Here is a 27,465-nt window from a genome sequence, read left to right on the forward strand (position 1 = left end):
GCAGCGGGCCGGGCTGGGCGGCTCGGGCGGGAGAGGCAGCCTTGGGCGCGGGTCGGGGTGGGGTGAGCGCCCGCGCTCCCTGCGCCCGGGGTCGGAGGGCGCCGGCCGGGCTGGGCTCGCACACCCGGGCGTCCCGAGCGCGCGGAGCGGGGCGGTCCTCTCCCGCCCGGCCCGGCAGGCGGGGCCCCGGGCGGCTCCCGCGTCCGGAGCTCCGGGGGACGGGGCGGGGCGGGGGCCAGTGTCCGGGCCCCTCCCCGGCCCCGCCCCGCCCGCCCCGCCCGGAGCAGCCCGGGACGCTGGGAGGAGGAGGGCGGCTCCGCGATCTGCCGGCGGCTCCGCGACCTGCCGGCGCGCCCCGCTCCTGCGCCCCGCTCCACGGGTAAGTGGGGTCCGGCCGGAGGCCAGGCGGGGGCCGGGGGGTCGGGGCCGCAGCCCCCGCGCAGCCTGACGCGCCCCCCAGGGATCGGGGTCCCCGAAAGCCGAGGGGCCCCGGGGAAGCGCGCCCGGCGGGGGCGGGGGCGGGCGCCTGGCGTGACAGCTGCTGGCGGGCGGGTATTTTTAGTTTAAACCCGCCGTTCCCCGCCGCCTGCGAAATCCCCGGTCCTTCCGCTCCCGCCCGGAGGCTTGGCCCCGAGAAAAAGCCCCTGAGCCCGGGCAGCGTCCGCTCTGCCTCCGCCCGGGGAGCGGACCTTTCACCGCGGCTCGCGGGCGCCGGGCCTGGGCAGTAGCCGCGGCGGGAACACGCGCTCCCGCGAGCCGCTCCGCAGTGCCCGGAGCCCGAGCCCGGAGCCCGGAGCCCGAGCCCGCAGCCCGCAGCCCGCGCGGTGGGGAGGGGAAGTCGCACCCGCAGGCTCCGTTTCATCCACTCCCCTCCTGCTGTGCAGCGCAGGGCAAGCCGCTCACCTCTCTGAGCCTCGCCGCCACCATTCTAAAGGAGGAGGGAGGGGGAGGCCGAAGATCTCCCGGGCGGCCGGAAGGACCCCCCAAATGGATGCTGACCCCCCTTAGGGTTTCCACATCTGGACTCGCAACAGGGGCCCTGGCGGATCTGGCCCTGTGGTCTCACCAGGAGCCCTGAGTGCCAGGGGCAGCCCAGCTTCCAAACTCCAGAGCCGGGGATGAGGGTGGAGAGATAACGAACGTTACTATTTTATCGCGTTGGCCCTGAAGCTCTGGCCCAAGGCTGCCCGGGACCCTCTGAAGGGCCAGTGTCCTTCCCGCGCACTTGGCAGCCAGCGGGGAGCCTGACACGCCCAGGGGATGTGTCCCCCCCTCCAGTGAGGGCAGGAGGAGACCGTGTGTGTGTGTGTGTGTGTGTGTGTGGGGGGGGGGGTGATGTCCTCCCAGAAAAGGGAGCGTGCCACATGGCAGGACAGCCCCTTCAACCACTGGAAGGAGAGGACGCAGGCCCAGAGAGGGGGAGTGATTTGCCCAGAGCCACACAGCCAAGAACGAAACCGACTCTCTGGAGGGGCTGGGCCCTGCCTCCCACACAGCCAGCCGGCAGCCAACAGGCCCCAGGGCTGGGGAGCTGGAAGGCGGGAGGGCGCCGGTGCCAACAGGCGGTTTTGCTCCGTTTCCTGTAACCGTGCCCCAGCGGGGCTCCCTGACACGTGTGGGGCTGCACATTCCTCAGGCAGGACCGCTGGGCAGCCAACAGCACAGCTGTGCCACGCCTGCGCCCCGAGAGCCCGTTTTCAGCCAGAGGCCCTTCTGAGGGCAGCTGGAGTGGGGAGGGGGCCAGGGCTGGGGGGCCGGGAGGCTTATTTCGGGCACAAGTCCTCCTGGGGGTGGGAGGGGAAGTGCTGGGGACTTACTGCTGGCACTGAGGGCTGAGTTCAGGCTCTGCCTCAGGTGCGGGCTGGCCGTGGCCTGGCAGGCACCACCCTCAGGGGGAGTGAGAGCTTCCATCGCCATGGGAACAGCTCTGTGGCCGGCTGCTTTGCATGTTCTCTCCAGTGGTGGCCTTGTCTGTGCTGGGCGGGCCCTCTACCTGCTGATAAGGAAACCTGGGGTGGGGTGCGGGGAGACCCTGGCTTGGCTGCAGGTGACTTCCCTCTGGGGAGGCAAGACTGGGAGGTCGGTGCCCCTCCAAAGCCCCTGGGAGCTCCCGGGAGCCTGGAGGGCAGCGGGGCCTCCCTGGTCACCCGCTGTTGGAGGGGGTGGCCAAGGCAGAGCGCCTGGTCCGGGTGTTCCTTTCCTCCTTGGGGGACAGTGCCGGCACCCCATAGGGTGCCCTTGAAGGAGACACCCCCCCAGCCTGTGTATGGATGGTGTCAGGCCCAGCACATGCCAGCAGGGGCCACCGTTGGGGGTGAAGGCCGGTGTGGGACACCTGAGCTCCCCCTTCAACTCTGCCCTTTGCTCTCTGCCTTGATGTCCCCCCATGTCTGTCAGAAGGCGGTGGCCTTGCCTGGCCAGTGTGGCTCAGTTGGTTGGAGTGTCAACCAGTGTACCGAGCGGTGGTGGGTTCAATTCCCTATCAGGGCACATGCCCAGGTTGTGGGTTCAATCCCTCGTCAGGGCACGTGTAGGAGGCAGCCGATCGATCCCCCTCCCCCTTCTCTAAAAATCACTTTAAAAACTGTTATTTTAAAGGTGGGTGAGTGGCCTTGAGTCACCCGCCTTGGAGCCTTCCAGCCCTGAGAGCTGGTCCCTGACCCTGGCAGACGGGGCAGCGGGACAGAGGGACAGCGATACGGTGTGTCTGTGGCTCCTTCGCAGCCTTTCCTCCTCACCCGTGATCCTGAGCTGCAGGGCTGCCGTCGCGGCCCATGTACAGAGGAGGAGAGCGATTCAGGGGCAGGAGTGGTGGCAGGATTTGAACTTGGGGCTCTGCATTGCACCACACAGGCCGCCCCAGACCGTGCACGCACGGTGCTATACCTTCATCGTGGGGCGAGCAGTACTGACGAGGCAGGGGCCTGGTCATCAGGAACACGCTGACATCTGCTGGGAAACGTGGGTGCCAAAGATTCTTTCCCCCAAAACATCGGAAAGTAGCCCGAGAGCCACCAAGAGAGGACCCTGGGCGGAGCGGTGGAAGTTGGGGCCGTGTCTGCTGACGCCCCCACCAGGCCCACCCCTGCGGATCTCTGCTTCAGGACCCAGGGATGAGGTTCCTGGGGGTGAGCAGCTAGGAAGCAGATGGGGGCCAGTCCTGGCAGCTGAAGCCTCGATGTTGTCATCTCTAAAGTAGAGATCAGCGGCCCCAACACCTCGCTGTGTGCTGCCCAGAGGATCCGTGAGACAGCTGGGGCCGGCGCCCAGCAGAATGCCCCGCGTGGCAGGGACACGCCACGGAGGCGTGCTCGTGGTGTTTGCCGTTGCTGACCCTCCCAGTGGAATTGTAACAGCGTGGGGCAGCCTGCGCCTCTGGGCTGAGATTGGTGAGGGGGGTCCCAGCATCTCCAAAATGCTTGCAAGGATGCAGCAGAGAGCTGCTCTAGGGACGCGATGAAGCTCAAAGCATTGCAACCGAGTTGCTCAAGGATGCGTACATGAGAAGTAGATGGTGGCAAAAGCAGGGAGGGGGTGGCCCTACAAAAAGTCAGCTGTCACCAGCGGGGGGAGGGGTTGGCATTGGGAGGGGCGGGGGCGGTTCCTAAGATATTCACCTTGTAATTATCCGTGAGCACACCTGTTTTATGCACCTCTGCACGTAGAGCTTGTTTCACACATTTAAGCAGCTTAAAAAAAAGTGTAAGGGACTGACAGTGCAGTGCGGGCTGTCCGGTGGGTGGGAGGGTACAGGATGGGGGAGGCCTGGCCCATGTCCCTGGATCCATTATGCTGCGTCTTTGGGTGATGGGTGCATGGGCCTTATTTTCAAATATCTTTATGATTCATCATTTACAAATAGGAACTTTATATATACACATTATATATGATGTATGAAACATTGTATATAACCCACCTATTTATATAAAAGGCTAATATGCTAAGTGTCCTTCCCTCCCTCTGGGTAATGACAACACGTAGCAATGCCCGGCTTCCTCTCCATAGCAACAACTAGCCTCCTTGGAGTTTCTTCAGCCCAGGAACACGGCTTGCTCTATAGCCAGGTGGAAACATCTCACACTGTAACCAAATGTCTGTGAAGCATTTTCCTGTGCCTCATCTCATCTGATCCTCACAGAAGTCCTGGAGTAGGTAGCTAGGAGACTCGGTGGAATCCTGTTTTCTTTTCATTAGCCGGAAAACAGAGATTTAGAATGCCTAGAAACTTGACCCGACTGAACAGAAGTAAGAAATGGTGGACCTTGAAAATGACTAGGTTTTCTCACTGCACAGAATAGAGCCAAACACGGCTGCAGGTAAATATTTTACCCTTTGTTCTTCTTGCGTGATCTACAATAATAATTTGCTTTGTGTTGCTATTTACTGCTGTGTTGCTGACAATTACCTGAAAGAGAAGTTGGGGTTTTTACTGGACTGGAAAAAGTTTAGCTAAATCAGAAAGCGGGTCTAATTAAGCAAGTTTGTTCTATATCTATAAAAGGCTAAGTTGACTTGCGCATGTGCGATACATACAAAGCTCTCACTGGCACCAATCACACACGTGTGTTTCTATCTGTCATTGTCGATCGTGAATTTGGTTGACACGTCTATATAGAGAAAGGGCAAATAGTGATATTAAAATATTTCTTCTAATTAATTTCCTTTCAATGTGCGTGAATTCATGCATTGGGCCACTAGTTATATATACTGTATATGGACATTGCATACATTCTATTATATACGATGTCTATAAATATTGCATATTATGTATGTATTATACATTATATATAATGTATATTATATGTGAACATTATATATAATATATCATATAAAACATTACATAGAGAGTATATAAACATTGCACATATAATGTATATGCTATAGATTATATATACTATACATTATATATAAACATTACATATAATATATAAACATGTGTAACATATAGACATTATATATAGTGTATATAAACATTGCATATATCCCATTACATATGATGTATAGAAACATTGTGTACATCCCTTTGTATTGATCAAATCTTACATACAAATAAGTGAAAAGATGGCATGGGCCCTTTCCACAGAGCTCTCTTAGAACATCAGACTCCACCCACGGTTCCGGCATTAATGTGCTGGATTTAAAGACGCAAACCCACAAATCCTGTGGTAGCGCAGCCTCGAGATGTTTCATTTGGAGAAGTAATCCCACAAGCAGACGTTAGCACTTGGGAGCTCAGCTTCTCAGGATGTTTTTGAAGTCTCAGCCTAATGATTTTTCTTCTGAATCAGACCTTTCTGGCCTGTTTGAGCTGGGAGGAGCCTCAGGCCGGGACCAGCCTGGCGGTGTATGGCGAGGGACGGGCCTGGCCAAGGACAGCATTAGGCGCGTGAGGAGGGAAGACAGTGCCTCTGGGCTCCACCCCGGCGTGAGGCTCATCAGGACATGGCCCAGTGCACCTGGGCCACTGCTGTGCGGGGCCACGGGCTCCTGGGGACAGGCAGGAGGGGCTGAGCCGCCTGCGACTCACCTGATGTGATCGCTGTGACTGTAAAAGTCAGGAGCGGCGGCCTGTGGTGGCCGCGCACCTCAGAGCACACATGAGCAGGACGTCCTGACAGGAGGTGTATGCAGAGCCGGGAATCGCCCTTCCCACGGGAGCCTGGGCACCGGCCGGCTCCTACCCTTTGCGGGGCAGGCTCGGTGCACGCATGTTAGCAGAGCGCCTTAGTGCCGGGGGATGGCGGCGCCCGTGCTCCGGGGGGATGCCAGGCTCAGAGCGGGTAAGTGCCTTTCCCAGTCCCCGCCTGTCAGTGCTGGAGAGGACGGTCCCCCAGAGGGGAACTGAGAAACGGGAAGCGTTTAAAGTGAGCTGTGCGGGCTCACACCCTTCACTCCCCAGAAGCTGCAGCTCCTGAGGCTCAGCCCGGCCTGCGGCACCGGGACAAGGGGAAGTTGAGGGTAACAGGGTGGTGTCCCCCAGCCGTCAGCTGGGGAGGCGGGGAGCGGGGGGGGGCTCCGAGTGCTCGCTTCCCTCCTGGCCTGAGCTGACTCTGTGCAGGGGCAGCCGTGCATGGGGAGAGGGAGGGGGTTCAGGGGGAACCCATCTCATTGGGGCTCCATTCCCTTCCTGGCCACCTTCTCTTTGCCAGAATCCCGTGTCCTTCCGCCCGCCCTCCGCAGAGGGGCCCGTCCCAGGTGCAGAGCTGGGTGTCCCAGTACGGGTGCGTCAGGTGGGGTTTTGCTGCTGTGAGGTGGGCACGGAGGCAGCCGTTGTCCCCGCCCGGGTGCTCACCTGGGCACGTGTGCTCACCTGGGCAGTGCAGCCCTGGGGCCGCAGCGCTGTGACCAGCTCCCATCTGCCTGCTGGGTGCCTGATGCCCCCTGCAGGCCCTGGGCGAGAACCTGATGGGAGAGAACTTTGCACAAGTGGGAGCTTCCTGAGACTAGGAAGCAACTGCTGTGCGTGTGCCTGCGTGTGCCTGTGTGTGCCTGCGTGTGCCTGGTGGGGCTGCGTGTGCCTGCGTGTGCCTGCGTGTACCTGGTGGGGCTGCGTGTGCCTGTGTGTGCCTGTGTGTGCCTGCGTGTACCTGGTGGGGCTGCGTGTGCCTGTGTGTGCCTGCGTGTACCTGGTGGGGCTGCGTGTGCCTGTGTGTGCCTGCGTGTACCTGGTGGGGCTGCGTGTGCCTGTGTGTGCCTGCGTGTACCTGGTGGGGCTGCGTGTGCCTGCGTGTATCTGGCGGGGCTGCGTGTGCCTGTGTGTGCCTGCGTGTACCTGGTGGGGCTGGGTGTGCCTGTGTGTGCCTGCGTGTACCTGGTGGGGCTGCGTGTGCCTGCGTGTATCTGGCGGGGCTGTGTGTGCCTGCGTGTGCCTGTGTGTGCCTGTGTGTACCTGGTGGGGCTGCGTGTGCCTGTGTGTGCCTGTGTGTGCCTGCGTGTACCTGGTGGGGCTGCGTGTGCCTGCGTGTGCCTGTGTGTGCCTGCGTGTATCTGGCGGGGCTGTGTGTGCCGTGTTCAAGAAGTATTTAGCCCTGGCTGGTTTGGCTCAGTGGATAGAGCATTGGCCTGTGGACTGAAGGGTCCAGGTTCGATTCCCAGTCAGGGCACTTGTCCTGGTTGTGGGCTTGATCCTCAGTAGGGGGCATGCAGGAGGCAGCCGATCAGTGGTTCTCTCTCATCATTGATGTTTCTCTTTCTCTCCTTCTCTGAAATCAATAAAAAAGATTATATATATATATAAAGAAGTATGTAGAAGTGGCAGCTGCAGTGGAGGATAAAAATGTCAGAACCATGGAGCCTTTGAGATTCTCTTGCCGGGGCCTCTGGCTTTCCCTGTGAGGACACTGAGTCGCCTCAAGCAGAAATGACTGGCCTGGGTCTCTCAGGTGCCTCCCCTGGGATTTGAGCCCTGTCTTCTGGCCCCCGGGCCAGTACCTCTTCCGTCACGGCCACCCCCACACACACCCCCGCACTCACGGGAGAGCGCCACTGGGCTGTTGCACGGTGAAACGGCGAGGCTGGCCCAGGCTCAGGCCACCTGGCCGCACCAGGGAGCGGATGGAGTCTGGAGGGTGAGCCGCTGCCGCTGGTTAAACGCCAATGAATCCAAGCGTCTTATGTGAGATCTGAAAGGGCCGAGCCCCTCCCAAGTGGCATTTGCTGAAATAATACAGCTGCTGACTCACTGGGGAGCCTCTTTCCTTGTTGTTTCAAAGAGCCTGGCCCTTCTGTGGCGATGGGAGGAGCCCGCCGTGTCACAGCCGCCCCTGACCTTCACCTGGGCTGGCCCTTTAAAATGGGAGGGTGAGTTAGGGCTGAGGTGCCTGGAAGTCTGATGATCTCTGGTCCCCGAACCACAGCCTGGAAATAGGTGCCCCATGCCCGGCCCCCAGGAGGGGCCAGGCCGCGTGAGCAGCAGGTGACTCCCCGCCATCTGTCCCAGTGGCTCCGCTTGGCTCAGGGTTAAGGCCCAAGCCCCTGCCTGCGTGATGGGCATTTCATGCTTTCTACCACCTGGGCTACCTCCCGGTGCCCATCCCCAGGCCCCGGACTCCTCCTGGTCTTTGCCACCTCCAGGCCTGTGCGCCAGCTCTTACCTCTGCCACGGCCCTCCCTGCTGCTCCCACCAACACTGCCTGCGCGACGCCTCCTCCGTGAAGCCCTCCTTAGCCGCCGGTAGGATTGGTGCCAGGTGCTTTCCTGCGCCCACTGCACTGGACATATGACACTGAATTTTCAGTTTCGCTCTGATTCCCCACGAGACCGTGACCTTGAGGGCGGAGATACGGGATTATGCATCCTCACGCCCCAGCCAGCAAGCGGTGCTTTTATCACCATCAGTGTTATTGTCTCATCGAAAGGCTGTACACTTCACAGGGGCGTGTTTCCAACGTTAGGGCTGCTGGTGCTCGGGCACCCCTGCAGGAAGCGGACAGCAGGTCCTACGGAGCCCAGGGCACAGAGGGGAGCGGTGGGCTCGGAGCTGGGGGCTCAGCGTCCCCTCCCTCTGCGGCTCAGACCACATCTCTGGGCCGCTCAGGGACTCATGTCTGGCTTTGGTTCTCTTTCCCACGCACCCGCTTGCTCTTCCCACTCGGGCCTGCCTCTCGCTCTCCCCTCGGCCTAAAGAGCGCTCCCCTCCCGGGCCTCCCCGCTGCTGCCCTTCTCTTCAGGAGGGCAGGGTTCTCTGTCCCCGTAGCCCTGCATCGTCGCTACTCACACATACTCAGAAGGAGAGAATGGATGCGTGAACAAATGAATGGATGCATGAATGGATGTGTGCACGAATGCGGTGGACCAGGTGCCGTCTGAGATTTTTTTAAAATATATTTTTATTGATTTCATTCATGAAGAGAGATAGAAACATCAATGATAAGAGAACCATTGATCAGCTGCCTCCTGCACGTCCCACACTGGGGATTGAGCCCACAACCCAGGCCTGTGCCCTGACCAGGAATCGAACCGTGACCTCCTGGTTCTTAGGTTGATGCTCAACCCCTGAGCCACACTGGCCGGGCTAAGATTTCTTGCCCAGTTTATCCTGACAGCTGGCATCTGTTTGGCATTGACTGGATGCAGGCATAGCTTAGCGTTCCCCGAGTTTTCTGTTTATGCTCCCAGCTCCTCGGGGAGGCATGCCCGATGCCTCCAGGTGACAGAGCTTAAGTCGCCTGCTGTCAGGTGCTGCTCAGCGGAGCTGGGAACTGAACTCAGAGTCCCTGACCTAGAGTCCCTGCAGGTGACACCAACCCACACGGGCCTCGCTGGGCAGGATGTGAGTCAGCCTAGAAACTCCGCCCCCTCACCAGGCATCTTCACAGCCCCCAGTGGTGCTCCCCAGAGGAAACCCTTCCTGTGTGGCCAGTGTCACATGGGCTCAGGAATGCCCGGTGTCAGAGCCGACCCACCCTGGAGCACCCCACCCGTCCCCGTCCCCACCCTTCTCGCACTGGGTCCCGAGGAACCCGCCCGGGAACCTGCCCGGGGCTGGCTCACTGGCTGTGGGAACGTGGTGGCCACAGGCCGGCAGGTGGAGGATGGACGTGAGCCAGGGGGCTTGCCGGGTTAAATTCCTTTTCTCAGGACCAGGCGGCGAGGGGACCCGGCCTACTTCATTTGCTCATTTGTCTGTTTGCTGATTGCAAACTCAACTTTGCTCAGAAATAATTTTAGAACCGATTTTTCAAACATTCCATCTCGTGGTGTCTCTTGCCCTCACTTCCTTCTGGGTAAAACCACCCGCATTGGGGTTGGGGGGAGGGGGAGGAAGGAGGGGGGGTGCCCCAGGCTTTGCCTGTGGCTATGCTCCTTAGAGGAGGCGGGGAGCCCCGTGGTTCCCATGTCTGCCCCCACGGGAGGCTGGGGTTAGTCACCCAGCTCCTGGCTGCGGCCACTTGGGTTTGGGAGCCAGAGAGGCACATGTTTGTGGCCGGGACCTGGCTCTTCTGCCCAGAAGCTGCCAGCCTTGGGCAACCGCATTCCTTCACCACGGACAGGACAGGAAGGAGGGAGGACACCCGAGGCGCGTCCCTGCCCCGCCAGGGGGCTGGGGGGAGGTGTCAGGTGGGTGAGGTGGGTGCTTTCAACAGACTGACCATCCTGGGGACGATGACTCAGCAAAAGGGGAGCTGGTAGGGCTGGAGGGCCCAGGAAGGACCCTCTAATTTTGCCGGGGGGCACAGTTTCTCTGGGCCTCAGCCCCCTTCTCTGTAAGGTGGGGGGACCTGTGCCACCAGCCTCACCCAGCGGTGAGAGCTGCCCCTGCACAGCCGCAGGAGCTCAGGGGCCGCTGGTGTTTCAGGTAGTCACCCGTCTTCCTGTGCAAAGGCCCCTGAGACCATCTAGTTCGGCTGACCTCCTCTCTGCTCCCGGTGTGGGGCCGGCAGCCCCGATGGTGGGGTCACACGGGTGTGCTGGGACCCTGGTTCTGACACCGAGCTACGATCTGGACAAGTCACATAACCCCCATGGGCCCAGCCACCTCCGCGGTTCAGCGGGGCCGTCACACTCCCCCGCAGTCACTGGGAGGAGCAGATGTGATCACAGATGTGCAAGGAGTTCCCAGCCCCACGTGGGCGGTTGGCCCACAAGGCTGGCGCTCCACTCCCTGCGCTCCTGCGCCGCTCCCTGGCTGGGAGGGGACTGGTGACCATGTGGCACCTCCGCCTGCCCCTGCCCCACCACCAGCAGCTGGACCCGGCACAAGGGCGGGTGAGTCAGCCCCGGCGCAGGCCTGTGCTCCTGCGGATCCAGGGGGTGAAGGCCAGCCTGTCCCCTCCGGAGGACTCTTCTGTTGGGGTGTACAGGGTGCGGCCCCCACACCGTGATCACGCTTGTCCCCCGTAGGCCCCCGCCGTGCCTGACGGCCAGTGCGACTTTCTTCTTTTCTAGGCGACTGTTGGAAGTCCGTGTCACCCACCAGCCCTAGTCCTGCTCCCAGCCCTGAGCCCCGGGGTCTCCTCCGTGCAGGGCGGGGCTTAAACCAGGCCACGTCTCTGAGTGTGGCCGGGGCCACTAGCAATTGATGGACGAATGTGTGGCACAAGCTCAAGGTCTAGAGCAGCGGTTCTCAACCTGGGGGTCGAGACCCCTTTGGGGTCGAACAACCCTTTCACAGGGGTCGCCTGAGACCATCGGAAAACACATATATAATTACATATTGTTTTTGTGATTAATCACTATGCTTTCATTATGTTCAATTTGTAACAATGAAAATACATCGTGCATATCAGGTATTTACATTATGATTCATAACAGTAGCAAAAGTACAGTTATGAAGTAGCAACGAAAATAATTTTATGGTTGGGGTCACCACAACATGAGGAACTGTATTAAAGGGTCGCGGCGTTAGGAAGGTTGAGAACCACTGGTCTAGAGGGACAGGAACTCCCTCTCTGTCTTCCTCTCCATCCTCCTTTTTCTTTTTTAAATTTTTTATTGATTTCAGAGAGAAAGGGAGAGGGAGACACAGAAACATCAATGATAAGAGAGACTCATTGATCGGCTGCCTCCTGCACGCCCCACACTGGGGATTAAGCCGGCAACCCGGGCATGTGCCCCGACCAGGAATTGAACTGTGACCTCCTGGTTCATAGGTCGACGCTCAACCACTGAGCCACACTGGCTGGGCTGCCTGGATCTTAAACTCCCAGAAGGGAAACGGAAGCACAGCTCCAGCGCACAGACCCTGCCGGGCCCCCTGGCTTGTGCGTCCTGTGTCGGGTGGCCCATTATCCCCGGAGAGCTGGCCGGGTGCCTGCTTCCTGAGTGCTCGTGGGAGGTCCGTCTCTTCCCTCGGGACTCACACCGTGGCCCCTGGGGAGGGTGGGACCCAATCCAGGATCCCGATACCGTCTCGGAGGCCGAGGGAGGCGGCTCTGAAAGCCCTGCCAGTGCAGGGGAGACAGCTAATGGCAGACGCCACCTGAAGTCTGTACATAAGGAAAGCTGCGGGCAGACCTGCTGAAGACACAGCGCCCGCGTCTGGGAACCCGCCCGCTCAGCCGTCCTGGATACCAGGCTTGTGACCTGTTTGCCGAAAGGAATAGCGTGGAACCTTCTGGATTCCCAGGCCTGGAGGCATGCTGTGCTGATAGACGGTTGGGGTGCGGTGTGTCCCTTTGGTCCCTGGAACTTCTGGCACAGAGGTTACTGTTACCGGGAAACCCCGGGTGGGCTCGGGCTGCCTGTCGCTGTGTCCGGTCACGAAGGCAGGGTTGAGTCATATGAGGCGTTTCTTGAGGCCAGCCCATCAAGAAGACAGGGCGCTCACAAGCATCAAGCCCCGCCTTCCAGCAGGTGCAGGGGCAGGACTATGAAGGGGAGGGGGCCAGGGTGAGGGGGGAACGGACGTCAGCTATTGTCCTTGTCATCAGGCGATGAGATGATGTGGACAAGATGGTGTTTTGACTCCTGGTGGGTCGGCCTGACCATACTTATCGGTTCTACTTGCTGGATTCACAGCTGAGTCACCCCCTCAATCGCTTTGCACAGGCCTTGAAAATGAAACTAAGAAAAATTAGTTCTCTATTCACATAGAAGAAACTTAATCCCCTATTCACATAAGTGTATGTGTTCTACGATTTAAAATAATATGGTTCCTTTCAGGTTAATTCAGGTGCTCTACCTATCAGGTTATAGGTCCCCCTGTCATCAGCCTTTTTCTCTGCAGAGGGACAGGTAGTGAGTATTTCTGGCTCGATGGGTGGTCCCGCCCGCGTGGCAGTAACTCAGTTCTTGCATCGTCCCTCGCGAGCAGCCGGGTGTGGCTGCGTCCAGTGAGCCTTTTCTGTGGACCCTGGAGTTCGAACCTCAGGTCATTTTCATCCCTGGCTGCGGCCCCTGTTCTAGAAGCCCTCTCTGTGGGCCTTGCAGATTTGAGCAAGTCACTGCAACAGGTCTGGTCTGTCTGCTGGTTGCGTTCGAACCCAGTGTTCATTCGTTCATTCATTCAGCAAGTGGTCACCGTCTGTGGGCAGAGGGGGGCGGAACCGGCAGGAAGGAAACTTGCCGTGCGGGCTGGGGGAGCGTGGCAGGGGCGGAGCCTCTCTGAGCCTCAGTTCCTTCATCTGTAGAGGCAATACCTGCGGTACCCACCCTCTCAGGGGAGCCACCGGTGGGGACGCGGCCCATGCCTGGCGCATGGCACGCGCTCCGTGGCTGGCTGTTTCCTCTCCCCTCGCTACGTGAAGAGCTGGAGGGTGAGGCTGCATCCTTCATCCAGGGCCGCACAGATCTTATCTGGCACTTGCTTCAAGGAGGCCAAGAAGTTAGGGAGCTTGTCCAAGGCCACAGGTCACGATAGATGGCAGAGCTGGAGCCCGTGCGGCTCCAAAGACCGCTTTCCGGGTGAGGCCCTTGTGGGGGACCCGTGGGAGATGGCGCCTACGTCACCTCGGTGCTTCCGGGCGGGGGCGGGGGTGCGGGTGGTGTTAATTAATCGCTGGCATCCTTCCCATTGGAGCCGGGCTCTTGTAACTCCCCATGCTTGCTTCACAGTCTTGGGGAGACCAGCATCATTGGGGGACCTCACAGACCCCCGCGGCGTGGGGAGTCTCTGGGCTGAGGGTTTTCGGTGAAGAGCTGAGTGGGAGCTTCGTTGCTCCGCGTGGGGCTCTGGTTAGAAGCCCCGGCCCCGGGAGGAGTTTTCCAGAGTCCCCTCGGGAGAGAACGTCTGAGGAGTCGGTCTCCGCAGGGCCACTGCGGAAGGCTCTAGAAGGTTCTAGAAAACAGGATTCAGGGTGCTGCTTTTGAAAAAAATGGGATCATCAGAGTCTTGGGAAACAATTACTGGAGGTGAGTTCCTGACCAGTTTTATGCGTTGGTCTTCCCTTCTGTGAAATGGGCTGAAATGTCATAATTCGTTGCCTGTTGCTTGGGCTCAGCCCTGTTGGTTTGGTGCCTGTGATGGGCCTCCCTCTGGATGCCCAGGGCGAGGCTGGGAGGAAGCCTGACCTTGGGCCACCTGAGGCCCGGGAGAGAGGCTCAGCCGAGGGACTCAGTGGAGGGATCAGCGCTGCAGCGGCTGTGATTGGGCGGCGACAGGGGAGGGGGGCCAGCCAGTGCCCTCTGCACCCTCGCACTCCTGGGGAGACTCAGCCAGCACACGGAATACATGCTGGCATCGGACTCACCGGTCTGTCACCCCTCTGTCCCCTGGAGCATCTCCCTCTCGGTCCCCTGAGGAATGCTGGACACCCAGCCCCCGCCTGTGAGTGCGAGAGGGTGGCGTTGGGGGGGACTGGGGAGAGGACGTGCAGGTGCAAGTGGGTGTGACTGACTGTCCCCCGTGGGCCCTACACTGAGGGGTTCTTGAAGGAATGAATGACTGAGCACATACAGCGGAGATTCACTCATTCATTCACTGACCAACTCCTTGCCGAGGCCCTACTGTGCGCCAGGCCGTGGGATGGGCAGTGACCGTGACTGGCGGCCGCCCTGCGGGAGGGTGGTCAGCGGGGCGGGCCTTCGCCGTCCATGCCCAGCATGTGAGCCCGCGGTCCCTTCAGGGAAACCCATCAAAGCCCGCATTGTGTGCGAGGAGGAGAAAACAGTTGGAAAGTCCAGTGTGTTCCGTGCCTGGCGTGGGAAGCCCCGTGTGTCTGCCGCCCACAGCCCGCTGGCTGGGGTACAAAGGACAGGCTCACATGTGACTGCCCCTCCCCCGCAGGGTGGGTGACCTCGGGGCGGGCTCTCCTGGGGACTGTTGGGGAGGCCCGGGAACCTCAGGGGAAAGGGGTGGCTGTCAGAGAGGGGGTCCAGGGAGATAATGGGGTGACAAGGCTTGGTCAGCTTCCAAGCGCCGCACAAGTGGAGTACTGTCCACGGGACTGACGGGGGCTCAGCCCAGCACAGTCTCCCGCAGGAGGGGACGCGGCCTTGGGTTTGGGAAACACGGCCCTCCCAGAGCCCCAGGGGCGCTCCTCCCTGCTGCCCGGTGCCCACTGCGCTGGTGCTGAGGCTGGGAGTGAGGGCGGCACCCCTGAGTCCACAAAGCCATCCCTCACCTGTGCTGGCAACACCTTCGTGGTCCCACCCCAGAGACCACAGGACACAAGTCCGGCCAGGCCAGGTGCCTTCGTGCTCACAGTCACCTCGTAAAGCTGGCGTCTCCAAGCCCAGGCAGGACCGGGCATGTGCCGACTGCAGTCTGCGCAGCCCGTGAGCCAGCGACCTTGGACTCCAGGGAGGGCCGGTTCCTGGAGGCAAGGTCCCCGGCTGCTGCAAGGCTTCCGGATACGTGATGGCCAACAGGGGTTGGTGATACAGGGACAGACTTTCCAGACAGCTCAGGGACAGCACCTCGCCCTCCAGCACCTGGGGATGATTTTAACCCTCTGGGCCCCGCTGCGGGGCTGTTGGGGAGAATGAGCAGGATCACCCGCAGTGTGACCTTGGGCAGTTTACTTAACCAGCTCTGAACCTGGATCCCTTTATCTATAAAAAGAAGACAAACATTCCTACTGAACAGTGGCTGCAGGCCTCCATTAGCTGGTGTGTGTAAACACCTAACACAATGCCTGACACCCGTGCGCACTTAGCAGGTCGCACTTAGCAATGTTAGTTCCCAGGGGCTGGCTACCCCCTGAAAAATCCTGAAGGGCTTCCTGGAGGTGGTGATGCCAGAGCTGATGGTGAGTGTAGCCAGGCAAAGAGGAGCAGGGAGGGGGAGCTCCTGCTGCAGGCGAGGCGGTGGGAATGGTGGGAGGTGGAGCTGAGAGATGGATGAGGAAGGACTTCAGTGGTCCCACTAAGCACTGTGGACTTTCTTGGGTGGGGGCTGGGGAACACTGGAGGGTTTAAGTCAGAAAGGCCTTTGACCCTGACCCCTTAAATACCCCTTTCTGCCAAAAAAAGAGGATTCGGGTCGCTCTGCCTCCTGCAAGACTGGCCGATGTCCTGGGGGAGGAGTCCACGAACCCTGGTGCCTGGGCTTCCGGGGCCGGGCGTGGATTGGCCCTGATGGGCTGGGGGGTCTGTCTCCCCAGTGAGTCCAGCCACAGGCACCCCTCCCTCCGAGAACTTCCGTGTGGAATGAACCCGGTCTTCCTTGGCTGTGGTGCCTTTTACTAACTGAACAGCGAGGCTCAAATTGTTCTGTCATTTTATAAGCCAAACTGAGAGCCACGCGCACAGAGCGGAGGGCCGGCGCTTTCCTCAGCCGGAAAGTAAAGCGGGCTGGGCTGCTAGTCTGTCCGGGTCCTGGTGATGACGTCTGGGGAGGACGTGGCCGGGCGGCAGCAGGATCTGGCCCAGGTGGGTCCCTGTGGGTCTTTGCATTCAGGGCCCACTGTGCCCCAGGCTCAGTGCTAGGACTGTGCCTGCTTGTTGGTGTCATTGCTAGCCTCACTTTGCAAACAAGGAACAGAGAGGGTAATGAACTTTCGCAAGGCTGCACAGCCAGTAGATGGAGAAGCCAGGTTCTTTCCCTACTGGCCATACTTCAAAGTCTCTACTTTTTCTGTACAAAATGAACACCGGGGCTTATTAATACTAATTATACTCATTTTAACTTAGTTTGAAAGTCTAATAGGACTGTGAAATCTCTTAATTTATTAGAATGTATATAATGTTCAAGTCCTTTAATTTTTAAAAAAAACCTGCACCTTAAGGAAATTGAAATGTTAAAAACATACCCATGGTTCCACTGCTCGAGGAGAACTCTTCCAGATTCTTCGATCTCCATCTTCTTGACAGTTTCTGTATAATTTGCACAGCAGGGACTGGCAAGCTAGAGCCCGCTGGCCACACGCTGCATGCTTTGGTAAATGGAGTGATTGGCGCACAGCCATGCTGATCCTGTCCACGTGGTCCCTGCTCTCGCACCACAGCTGCAGGTGGGAGTGGTGGTGGCGAGCCCATGCAGCTTCTCAGCCTAACATCCTCAGCCTCCCATCCTTCCCGGGAAAGGGCCGGCCCCGTGTGCACGGACTTTTGCCACACACTGTAAAAACATGTTTTTGTCAGCCACAGCATTAGTCCACGGTGTGAATACCACACTTCTCATTGTCAACGGCCCAGAATGTTCCACGGAATGGATATCACCAGCTCTTCCTCACCATTTCCTTTCCCCTGGCTGTCCCATCACATCTTTGTTTTCCTCTCGGAAGGGTCACGTTTGCAGTTTATTTATTTTAAACACTTCAATGACGCCTACTTTACTAAGCGATTACCGACAGCACTCGCTGAATGCTCAGACCGGGGTGAGAAGGTCATGTTATTGTGGCCCCATTTTGCAGATGGGAGAGTGAAGTCCGGGGAGCCATATCCACTTGGCTACAGCCGCCTGGATGTTCAGCAGCTGACCGAGCTCTGAACCTGCTCAGCGGGCTGCTCCCGAGCCCCAGCAGCTCGTAGGAAGGGTCCCCAAAAAGGCAGGCCTCTGCAACTGTGGGTGAGGGTGGGGGTCCAGGCAGTGACGCCCCAGGAGGGAGCCCTGCCCTGCTGGGCCCAGCCCGGAGGTCTGGTTGATTCCCTGGTCTTTCTCGGTACAGCAGGCAGCTGGAGCTTTGTGGAGAAGGGCTGGGAAGAAGGCTGCTGCGGATACGGAAGGAACACGCAGGGCCGAGGAAAATGGCATCTCCGGGTCAGAAATACCGTTGGGCATCATAACAAGAGTGGGCCAGGCCGGAGGGGCCCAGGGCTTGCTCGCTGTTACAAAGAAGTGACCTATTTGCCTTTGTTCTAGGGCTGAGAGAGCAGCAGCAGCAGCAGCAGGACAAATGCCACATAACTGTCTGGCCAATGGGAAGGGCGGAGGACAGCTGGTGACGTCCTCCCCGTGGAGTGTTCTGGGTCATTCACCAGGAGAAATAAATGTTAGTGACTCACACCACAGTCGCCCGTGGGAAGCTGAGGAGGCCCGCAGGCCTGCCCAGGGGCCGGGGCCCACATGTCGTTTCCGGGGCTCGTGGGGCCCTCATGCCGGTCTGGCCACACACACACGTGGTCAGAAGGGCAGTGTAAGCCCTGGGCCCCAGAGACGATTTAAAGGTGCATTTCGGGGGTGCTGCCGTGGGACACTGTGGGCCAATGGGTTCCAGGCGGTGGCAGGGTGAGCAGTGCCATGTTGTGGAGCCCGGGGTGGCGGGGAGACCAGCTTGCTGAGCAGGCCCCTAGTGCTGGGCCCACCCCCTGAAGGGGATGGGAGATGGAGGCGCCGAGTCCCCGGGAGCGCGGGACCTGGCCGTGTCATTCATCGCCCTGCTCTCCAGCTCTGCCGAGCGCCTGGTGCGGAGAAGGTGTTGGAACAGGATCTGTCATAAAGGACGCGAGCGTCTCCCAGGCTCCGGAAGGGCAGGGATCACCTGGTGTGCTTCCCGGGGGGAGGGGAGCCCCGCCCGGCTCTGCCTGTGCACTGGCTTTGGAGGCCACCCCCTTCCTCTGGTGGAATGAGGGCACGAAGGGGAGAAGGCCAGGGAGCTGGGGTTTCTCAGCCTCAGTTCCCGGAACCCCAGGCCCAGGGCCCCTGCAGCTGGGATGGGTGTCCCTGTCCGTCCTGACTCCCTCTGAGCCACGCACCCAAGAGACCTCCTGGGGAGGCGCCGCCGGGCCCATCTGCAGTCGCCCCGGGCCGTGCATGCCCCGTGGGCTCCTCGCCCTGTCAGACACACTGTGGGGGGCTGCCTGGCCCGGCTCCTCGTCAGTCTGAGCCACTGGGGTTCACCCCCACCCCCTGTCCCTGCAGCCAGTCGGGTGTGTGATGGGAAATCCTGTTCTGACTCAGAAAGGAACCCCTTCTTTTGCCTTCCTGACCGGCTTCCTCATTTCACTGGCCGTTTGGCAGCATGGCACAGGGCTGGGCCACACGGGCCGGCTTGGTCCCGAGGCCGGGCAGCAGAGTGGACCCCTCTGAGCCTCGGTTTCCCCGCCTGCAAGGTGGCGCCGTCACCTCTGCCTTGGTGGGTGGTAGGGCACTTTCCCTTTTGCTCATGCCGGTCGGTCCGCTTGTCATACTCTTTCCCACTTCTCCTCTTAGCCAGGCCCTGCTCATCCTTTGCCTCTCAGCCGGGGTGTCCCCTCTTCTTCTGTGAGCCCCTCCCTGGGCCCCCTGGTCAGCATCACTGCTCCGTTCCCTGGGCTCCCAGAGCCTGGGGCGTGTCTCTCCATGGCACACCATAGCGACCTCATTTAGGGTCACGCAGACCATGAGCGTGGTCACCGCAGCCCCGCGCCTGGCTCAGCCCCGGGCACATCTGTGTTGAAGTCACACGGTCTGAGATTTGGCTCCTTGTCTCCCCACCATGAGCTCTGGGGCCCTGAGCAGGCTGTGACACTTCTCTAGCCTCAGCGTCCCCCTCTGTAAAGTGGACGTGAGTGGTAACGCCTGTCTGCCGAGTATGAAAGGTGTTTGTATTATTAACTCGGCAAAGGCAGCTGCGTGGAACTGCGTAGCATCTCACACGGATTCCAGACACCAAGCGCAGCCAGCATCCTGGGCCGGGACTGGGCCGAGGGTACTTGGCTGCTTCCGGGGGCCTCGCTCAGCTCAGCTTCCTCCGAGGCTGCCCAGAGGCAATGGGCCTCCCGTGGCCAATGCCGTGGCCAATGCCGTGGCCAGTGCCGTGGCCAATGCCGTCTTTGGAGGCCGCTCCCCCCACCCCCACGCCAGCGTTTGGTCCATCCTGTCAGACCACACTCTGCTCTCTTTTTGTCTCTGTTCCATCGCTTGATGGGAAACTTTCTTGCCCGGCATGTGATGCCTGTAAGACCAGTTGGACTTGGGATGGTGTCGGGTTCTCTGAAGCATCTGGCTAGAAGCAACTGGGTCGTCTGCGGCTCTGGGTCCAGTCGTCCCGAGTTCAATCCCCTCTCGGCAGTAACGGGGACCAGCTCTGAAATTTTAAAGTCAAGTTATTTTATCTCTGCGATGGCGACAGTGACGCCAACCTTCAAAGTGGCCTTACGGGTCAGGTGGGGTAATGGGTGCCTGCAGAGGGAGGGGTATATTGACTGGCCCCTCATACATGCTCAGTGACTGGGAGGGCTGGCCTCGGTTTTGCATATGGATGTCCGGTTGTCCCAGCACCGTTGGTTGAAAAGACTGTTTCTCCCCATTCAGTTGTCTCGGCGCCCTTGCTGAAAATGAGTTGTTCGTAAATATGGTGGCTGGCTATCTGTGGGTCGCTTTGCAGAAGTATATTCCTCCCCATCCGAGGCACAGGATGTCCTTATGCCAAAGGCATCCTGGCCACATGCTTGACACTGAGCCGCTACAAGGGGTTGGGTGGGTCTCTTTCCTTCTCTAAGCCTCAGTCTCCACATCTGTAAAATGGCACAGCTAGATGGAAGGATTCCTAAGCAGTGGTCCAACTGTGACACGCTGAGACTCCCCTCAGGGCGTAGAACCTTCATTGCTCCTTGGGGTGTCCCATCTCCCGTGAGGCCCAGTCCGGCGGCCTGAGATCGGAGCCAGTCTCACAGCTGGGCAGTTCCAGCCACTCCCCACCCGGCCCGGCCCGGCCCGGCCCGGTGAGAGCCAGCCCAGCCTCTCCAAGAACGTTGATATTGTGCTCAGTTAGTGAGCAGCATCGTCCTCCTCCACACCTGCTGTGCTCCAGGCAGGGGTACACACAGCAGATGAGACACAGCCTCCGCCCCGGGGCGCCAGCCTAATGGGAAGACAAACATCCACAATAGTCACAGGGCTGCAGGTGCAAGTGGGCGGATGGCAAAACACAGCTGTGTGGGCCGGGCCACGTGTGAACACTGGCCCGAATGTCAGCATGTGCCCTGGGCAGCATCGAAGACTGTCAGGCTGAGCTGTGGGGCAGCCACTGTAGTTGCCTTCCGGGTCAGGTGAGGTAACGGCATCCGCCATCCAGCAGGGCAATGACCTTACTGCTCCTTTAGCTCCTCAGCCCGCCCTACCCCGTGGACCATGGGTGCTGACCACCTGTGTCCAGGTACAGGCTGCCCGAGATTCAGTCCCAGCTCTGCATGCTTTGGAAAATTATTTCACATCGCTGAGCTTCAGTGGCACCTCCCTGTGGGACATTTGCTCCAGAGCACTGTAAGTTGGAAGGGTGTAGCCTTTACTCCAGGTGCTGTGGCCCCGTGTTGCTTATTATAGCCCAGGGCTCTGGCATGTGGGAACATGGTGACACGGTGCAGTTGCTTTAAGTTGCCAGAACGGAAGGTGATCGCTGCAGTCCTGCGCATTGATAGAGCAGGGTTCCTTGGCAGTGTGCATGCCCCTTGCTAACAGGGAGCGCTCTTTGGGAGCTCAGAGAGCCCCCCCCTCCCCCCCGCCACACACACCACATGCACACACACACACACACACACACACACACACTCACACGGGACTCCATTCATTTATCTGTTCTTACAGGCTCTTGGCTGTTGGCTCAGGGTGCCTCGTTTGTCCTCAGAGAACCCTCCGCCTGTTCAAGGAGTCCTCTGGCAGCCCTTGGAATTAGAGCAGGCTCCTGCCGCTTGCACGTGTCCCTGTCACTCAGCCCCTCAGTCCTTTAGCCTCCAGCCAGTGGGCTTGAGTTGAGCCCACCAATAGCCTTTGAGTAGGCGGAGCCTGGAATGAGCTGGAGCTGAGCCCACCAATAGCCTTTGAGTAGGCGGAGCCTGGAATGAGCTGGAGCTGAGCCCACCAATAGCCTTTGAGTAGGCGGAGCCTGGAATGAGCTGGAGCTGAGCCCACCAATAGCCTTCAAGTAGGCGGAGCCTGGGGTGGGCTGGAGCTGAGCCCACCAATAGCCTTCAAGTAGGAGGAGCCTGGGGTGGCTGGAGCTGAGCCCACCAATAGCCTTCAAGTAGGAGGAGCCTGGGGTGGCTGGAGCTGAGCCCACCAATAGCCTTCAAGTAGGAGGAGCCTGGAATGAGCTGGAGCTGAGCCCACCAATAGCCTTCAAGTAGGCAGGGCCTGGGCGTGCTTGGCGCAGAGCCCGGAGCCCAGTCAGGTGCCCTGAAGTTACACCCGCGGAGTCCATGGGGCGCTGCCCCACCTGGGACCGCCAGCTGAACCCACAGTGAGCTATGGCCGCCCAGATGCGACGGGCTAGGATTAAACACTGGGCGCAGGGGCATGTGTGGAACGGAGCTCCCACGCGCTGGTGGCCACGTAAAGAGGTGTGGCGGCTTTGTGGCAGTTTCTTAAAAATGTAAACACGCCTCCGGATGATCCTGCCGCTCCGCTCCCAGGTGCTTCTGCAAGAGAAGTGAGAGCTTATGTCCGCACACAGCGGGCAGAGCAGCTTTGTTTGCAGTAGCCGCACACTGCCCACCAGTGGGTAGTGAAGAAACACGTGGTTTCCTAGCCGTGGAGTGTTTCTCAGCCACGGAAAGGAAGGACCCACTGACACAGGCAGCAGCGTGGCTGAGTCTCAGAGCAGTCGTGCTGAGCGGAAGAAGCCGGACCAGGAAGGAGTCCGTACTGTGCCTCCCATTTGTGTAAACCACCCCCCCCACCCCCGAAAGTGCAGACTCGCCTCTAGGGACAGTGAGCACCCCCGCAGGTGCTGGGACGGGGTGTGGGCAGGCGGGAGGGATTAGAATGGGGTCAGGAAATTTTGGGGTGATGTATATGTTCTCTATATTGATCGGGGTGAGGCTTTTAGGGGCGTATAGATGTCAAACTTGTCAGTTTGTACAATTTGAGTGCACTTACTGTTTTTCAGTGATGCCTCCATATGCTGTTAAAAGTGAAGGCCACCCCCCTGCAGCCCACCAGTCACTGAGAGGAACCTGGCTGGCCTCCTTCAGAGAATGCACTGGTTTGTGCCAGCAAATAGGAAGAGTGACGTCCAGACAGGGCGGTCGAGGAGCTGGGCCCGCCTGCCTGTGCTTGCTGACCTCACCGTGCCCCCCTGAGCCCCCCGTGTTCTCCCTGTGAGAGGGGACCGATGCTTGTACCTACCTCCTATGGTTGTTGTGGGGAGAATGCGGGGAAATCCATGTAACGAGATTAGTAAGCATGCTACACAGGGCCCCAGGGGACCCAAGGAAGGGAGGGGCTGTTTCTGTTGGTGGCTGGAACTGGGAAGTCCCCCTCGAGTGGCTGTAACTGGATCTTGAAAGGAGACAGGGTGATGTCTTGGTGAGGAGGGTGGGGTGCGGGAGGACTTACCAGGCAGAACTAGCTGGGGAGGCAACACTCAGACCCTAAGCGTCTAGCCCCGTGGTCGGCAAACCACGGCTCACGAGCCACATGCGGCTCTTTGGCCCCTTGAGTGTGGCTCTTCCACAAAATACCACGTGCAGGCGCACACGTACAGTGCGATTGAAACTTCGTGGCCCATGCGCAGAAGTCGGTATTTTGTGGAAGAGCCAGTATTGTGTGGAAGAGCCACACTCAAGGGGCCAAAGAGCCTCATGTGGCTCGCGAGCCGCGGTTTGCCGAGCCGCAATTTGCCGACCACTGGTGAGTGTTGGCTTTGTCATCCAGCCACGGTTTCTCCAGGGCCTGAGGGATTTCTCTGGAGAACAGGAGTTCTGTGAGAAGTCTTGACTGTTTCCTCTAATGAAAGCCAACAGCACAGGAAAAGGCCCGTGCTTGGGGCAGTGCTCTGAGAGGAAAGACGTTTCATCGTTTCATCGGAGACGGCCCTCATGCTGAGGCCCTCCGTGAGGAGAGCGGTTCCGAGGGTGGGTTCCTGTGCAGCCAGCATTTTCTCTGAAAGTCCTGCTCACATGGGCTTTGCATGCAGGGGACACAGGAGGAGTGTGGTGAGGTGTGTGTGGTCAAACCTGCTGCCTTGGGCTGCGGCCCAGACAGTGCAGGGAGAGGGTGCTGGCTCGGAGGGAGGCGTGGCCAGGCGGCCAGGCAGGTCTGGTGGGTTCGGTCTGACTGATGCCTGTGGGGACGATTCCTCCTGAGAGAAGGCGGGAGGCACCTGTGATCCCCAGGGCCAGTGAGGCTCTGCCATGCCGTGGGGACACTGCTGTGGTCACCTGGGCAGGAAGGCGAGGGCAGGCGCAGGAAGGCTGCTGACATCCCGGAGGCTCAGCCATATCGGGCCAGGTGGTCTCAGGGAGGGGCCTTGTCACCGGCCACATGGGGCAGCTGTGCAGGAACCTGGGGTGCAGGGGCTGCTGTGGCTGCTGAGTGTGGGGCTGGGGTGTGACCTGCAGTGCGAGACCCCAGCACCGACGCGACGCTCGCTGTTCTGAAGAAGCTGAGGCCGGCGGGTGCCTGCTCCCCCTGCCCAGCCTCTCGCCTGTGGTCCAAGGTGATCAGTGTCTCGAGGCCCAGACCCATTCCCCGATGTCCTGTCCAGGGCCCTCTGACCTGCAACCAATGGCCAGACCCTGCCCCCCAGACTATAGGACCCTCCTTCCCTGGCAGCCATGCTGCCAGCGGCCGGCTCTGACCCTGTGGCCAGGCTCCCTCAGAACCACGGCTGGGAGCCCTGGAGCCAAGCACCCGCCTTTGATCGCCTCTCCTCTCTGGGCAGTCTAGCCTCTGTTCCCCTCCCCTTCCACCTCCCCCCCCACCCCCTCTCTCTTAGTTGTCCTGTGCCTTCTCTCCCTCCCAGAGGTATATTTATTTGGCGATGCAGTGCTAAGGACAGCATTTACAGAGCGGAAATCTTGTCTTCCAGACTCGGCCTTTTGATGGAGAGCTTGGGTTTAGCGGATTTGAGAGCGATGGCAATGCCATTTTATAGCCAAGGCATACGGGGGAGTCGCTAGGCCACACCCCATTTATCAGTGAAGGAGAGCTTGGATGGGGATGTCAGAGCAATGGGAAATGCTGCTTTATAGCCAAGGTATACGGGGGAGTCGCTGGACCAGAGAGAGAGCTGGTTTTCACGGCCAAACCCCACTTATCGGTGATGGAGAGCTGATGGCAAGCCGCCCTCAGCACGTGTCAGGAAAGCAGCCGCCGGCCCATCCCCTCTGTGGCTGGATGGTAGGGGCCCTCCCAGCCCCGTGCAGGGCTCCTGCATATCCGTTCACAGCCAATGGCAGAGGGTGGGGGAGCCGCCCTGCTGTTGGGGTGGCTTTGGCACAGCCTGGGGTTACCTCTCAGGCGGGAGAGCCCCGAATTATTCCGCCTGGGCTCAGCTCCCGTGGAGGCTGTGACATAGAATAAGGTGTTAGGACGCTGCAGAGACTCCCTCCTTCCCTCTGCGCTCCCTGCTCTCAGAACCGCTGCAAACGCCCTGGACAGAGAGCTCCCGGGACCCTCCTGCGGCCTGTGCGGTGCTCCGAGCGGCGCTTCTCCAGAACCTTGTCCGTGACAAGTAAACACACGCGGCCCCAGCAGCCACTGGGACGAGCGCTGGGTGCAAACCAGCCGCACGCAGTCCCTGACATTCCATCTGTGCCCGGAGGAGCAGTGGGAACGGGGGATGGAAACTGTGTGGCAGCGCAGGCGTGAGTCACGGGATGGGAGGACACCGGGCCTGGCCTCCGGCTCAGTCTGGGTGAGGGCCCCGGGCCAGGCTGGGGGAGCAGGCACGCCAGGCGGTCACGGCCTGCTGTGGGAGCGGGAGTTGACTCAGGTCTGACTCCTAAAGGCTTCTGGGTCCCAGAACCAAATGCCCGTGGGTAGCAGGGCTGGCACAGGGCCGAGCGGCCAGGCCCCGTGTGGGCAGCTGGGGCCTCTGTATTGTTTCCAATGCTAGATGTGTAAGCGGAGGCCCCATGCATGTCCAGGAGACGGCTGCTGGAACTAGAAGCACGGACGGAGGTGACTGTGGAGGGCTGGCTGCCCCAGGCTCCCGCACGCATGGGCAGCTCTCCGTGGGCTCTGGGGGGTACAGGCAGGGCGTGGAAGCCAGGTCGCACTGTGGTATTGAAGAGCAAAGCCTCTGGACTCAGGCCACCCCGAGGTCAAGTCCCGGCCCCGCCCCTCACCATCCTCTGTGGATACCTATGGTTGGTCCTCAGCGTTCTCAGCTCTAAAGGAGGGATGGGACTAAGCATCCCGCTGGGCCTCTACAGGGGGCGGTAACTCTTTATCACGGAGCCAGGCACACAGGCTGCCAGGGACACGTTGGCAGTTACGATTATTCCGGCGAGTCCTGGATCCACCACTTCGGGCAGGCTTGCGGCCATTTTTTAAAAAAATATATATTTTATTGATTTTTTACAGAGAGGAAGGGAGAGAGATAGAGAGTCAGACACATCAATAAGAGAGAAACATCGATCAGCTGCCTCCTGCACACTCCCCACTGAAGATGTGCCCGCAACCAAGGTACATGCCTTTGACCGGAATCGAACCTGGGACCTTTTAGTCCCCAGGCCGACGCTCCATCCACTGTGCCAAACAAGTCAGGGCCGCGGCCATTTTTATAACATGGTGATACCGGCCACATGGCAGCCACTCTGGGAACCCGACTTCCACCCCGTCTCTGCTTGGAAGGGTTTTGGGGACATATTGTAGGGGTGTCCCTGCTGAGTGTGGTTAAGTCTGAGCAGGATTCTTGGGGGGCCGGGATCACCGGATGGCAGTGGTGGTCTGGGGTCTGCACATTTCCCGGGAATGTGTCGGAGGGATCGAGGTGGGGGCTGCTCCATCCTGGCCCTTATGGGGTGTCTGCCCCTTCCTGGTGGCACCGCAGACCCACTATGGACCTCCGCCTGCACCTCCTTCACAGGCCCAGGAAGGAGAAGGGGGGGTTCATGCCAGCCCACTCCCAGGATACAGAGTTCTGAGCCCCAGTTGGCAGTCATGGCTGATCCGGCTGGTGGGCAGTGCCAGGAGATTCCTGTCGGTGCCAGATCCTGTGGTTTTTCCTGCAAAGGCTGGTTCCCCGGAGACCAAGCTGCAGCTCAGCCGGCGGCTCAGGGGGCCCCAAATCAGGGCAAAAGGAGCTGCTTCCTTCGCAGTTTCGAGACGGACAGCCTGGGCCGGCCTGGCTGGGGCCTCACAGCCACTCTTCCTGCCCTGTGCTCTGCCCCGGGCACAGGAGGGGCAGCCCCTGGGCTCAGAGCCAGGCTCCCTGCCGGCCCAGGGGTTTCTCCCACAGCGACAGCCTGTCCTCCCCGCCTGGGGCCGCTCTCCTTTGGGGCCTGGGGCCTGCTCCGCGGCCCCCAGCCCTGCGGGGTCTGGTAATGCCACCTCCTCCCGTCGTCCCTCCTCCCCCCAGCACCATCCCCCAGGACCAGGGTGGGGGAGGGGCCGATCCTGGTCCCCTTTCCTCCCCTGGCAGCTCCAGTGCCCCTGGCTCACAGCTGGACTCAGAGCGGGTTCCCTCGGGGTGCGACCCTGGCCAGTCCTCCCAGGCCTGCTCGGCGCTCTGATGGGTGATGGAGTCGGACCTGCCTTTGGAGCCAGTGTGGTCAGTGAGACCACCTCAGGCGCTGGAATCCGACAGAGCCAGGTTCAAGCCTTAATGCTGCCACAGCTCTGCGTCCCCGGCCGGTCACTCAGTCTTGGCGTCCGTGCCTGCGATGGGGAAGGTGAGGGCAGCCCTGTCCTGAGCAGGTGCCCCGCGATGCCCGCAGCGTCCTGAGAGGAAGGAGCAGGTGGGGGAGGAAGCTCTGGGGTCCCCCCGCTGACCCTGC

The 27,465-nt window shown here is 59.9% G+C and overlaps 1 protein-coding gene across 5 annotated transcripts in view; it reads left to right on the forward strand.

Moving 5' to 3' along the window:
* Positions 1–282: 282 nt before the first annotated feature.
* The window catches only part of SYNE3 (spectrin repeat containing nuclear envelope family member 3), a 68,388-nt gene continuing 41,205 nt past the window's right edge, over positions 283–27,465 (forward strand). For all 5 annotated transcript variants that reach the window (XM_036317869.1, XM_036317880.1, XM_036317891.1 and 2 more), the window contains exon 1: positions 283–379. The gene's annotated coding sequence lies outside the window, so the exon portion shown is untranslated. The remainder of the gene's footprint in view (positions 380–27,465) is intronic.

The sequence above is a fragment of the Myotis myotis genome, unplaced genomic scaffold (genome assembly GCF_014108235.1).
Source record: "Myotis myotis isolate mMyoMyo1 unplaced genomic scaffold, mMyoMyo1.p scaffold_m19_p_1, whole genome shotgun sequence".
Lineage (NCBI taxonomy): Eukaryota > Metazoa > Chordata > Mammalia > Chiroptera > Vespertilionidae > Myotis > Myotis myotis.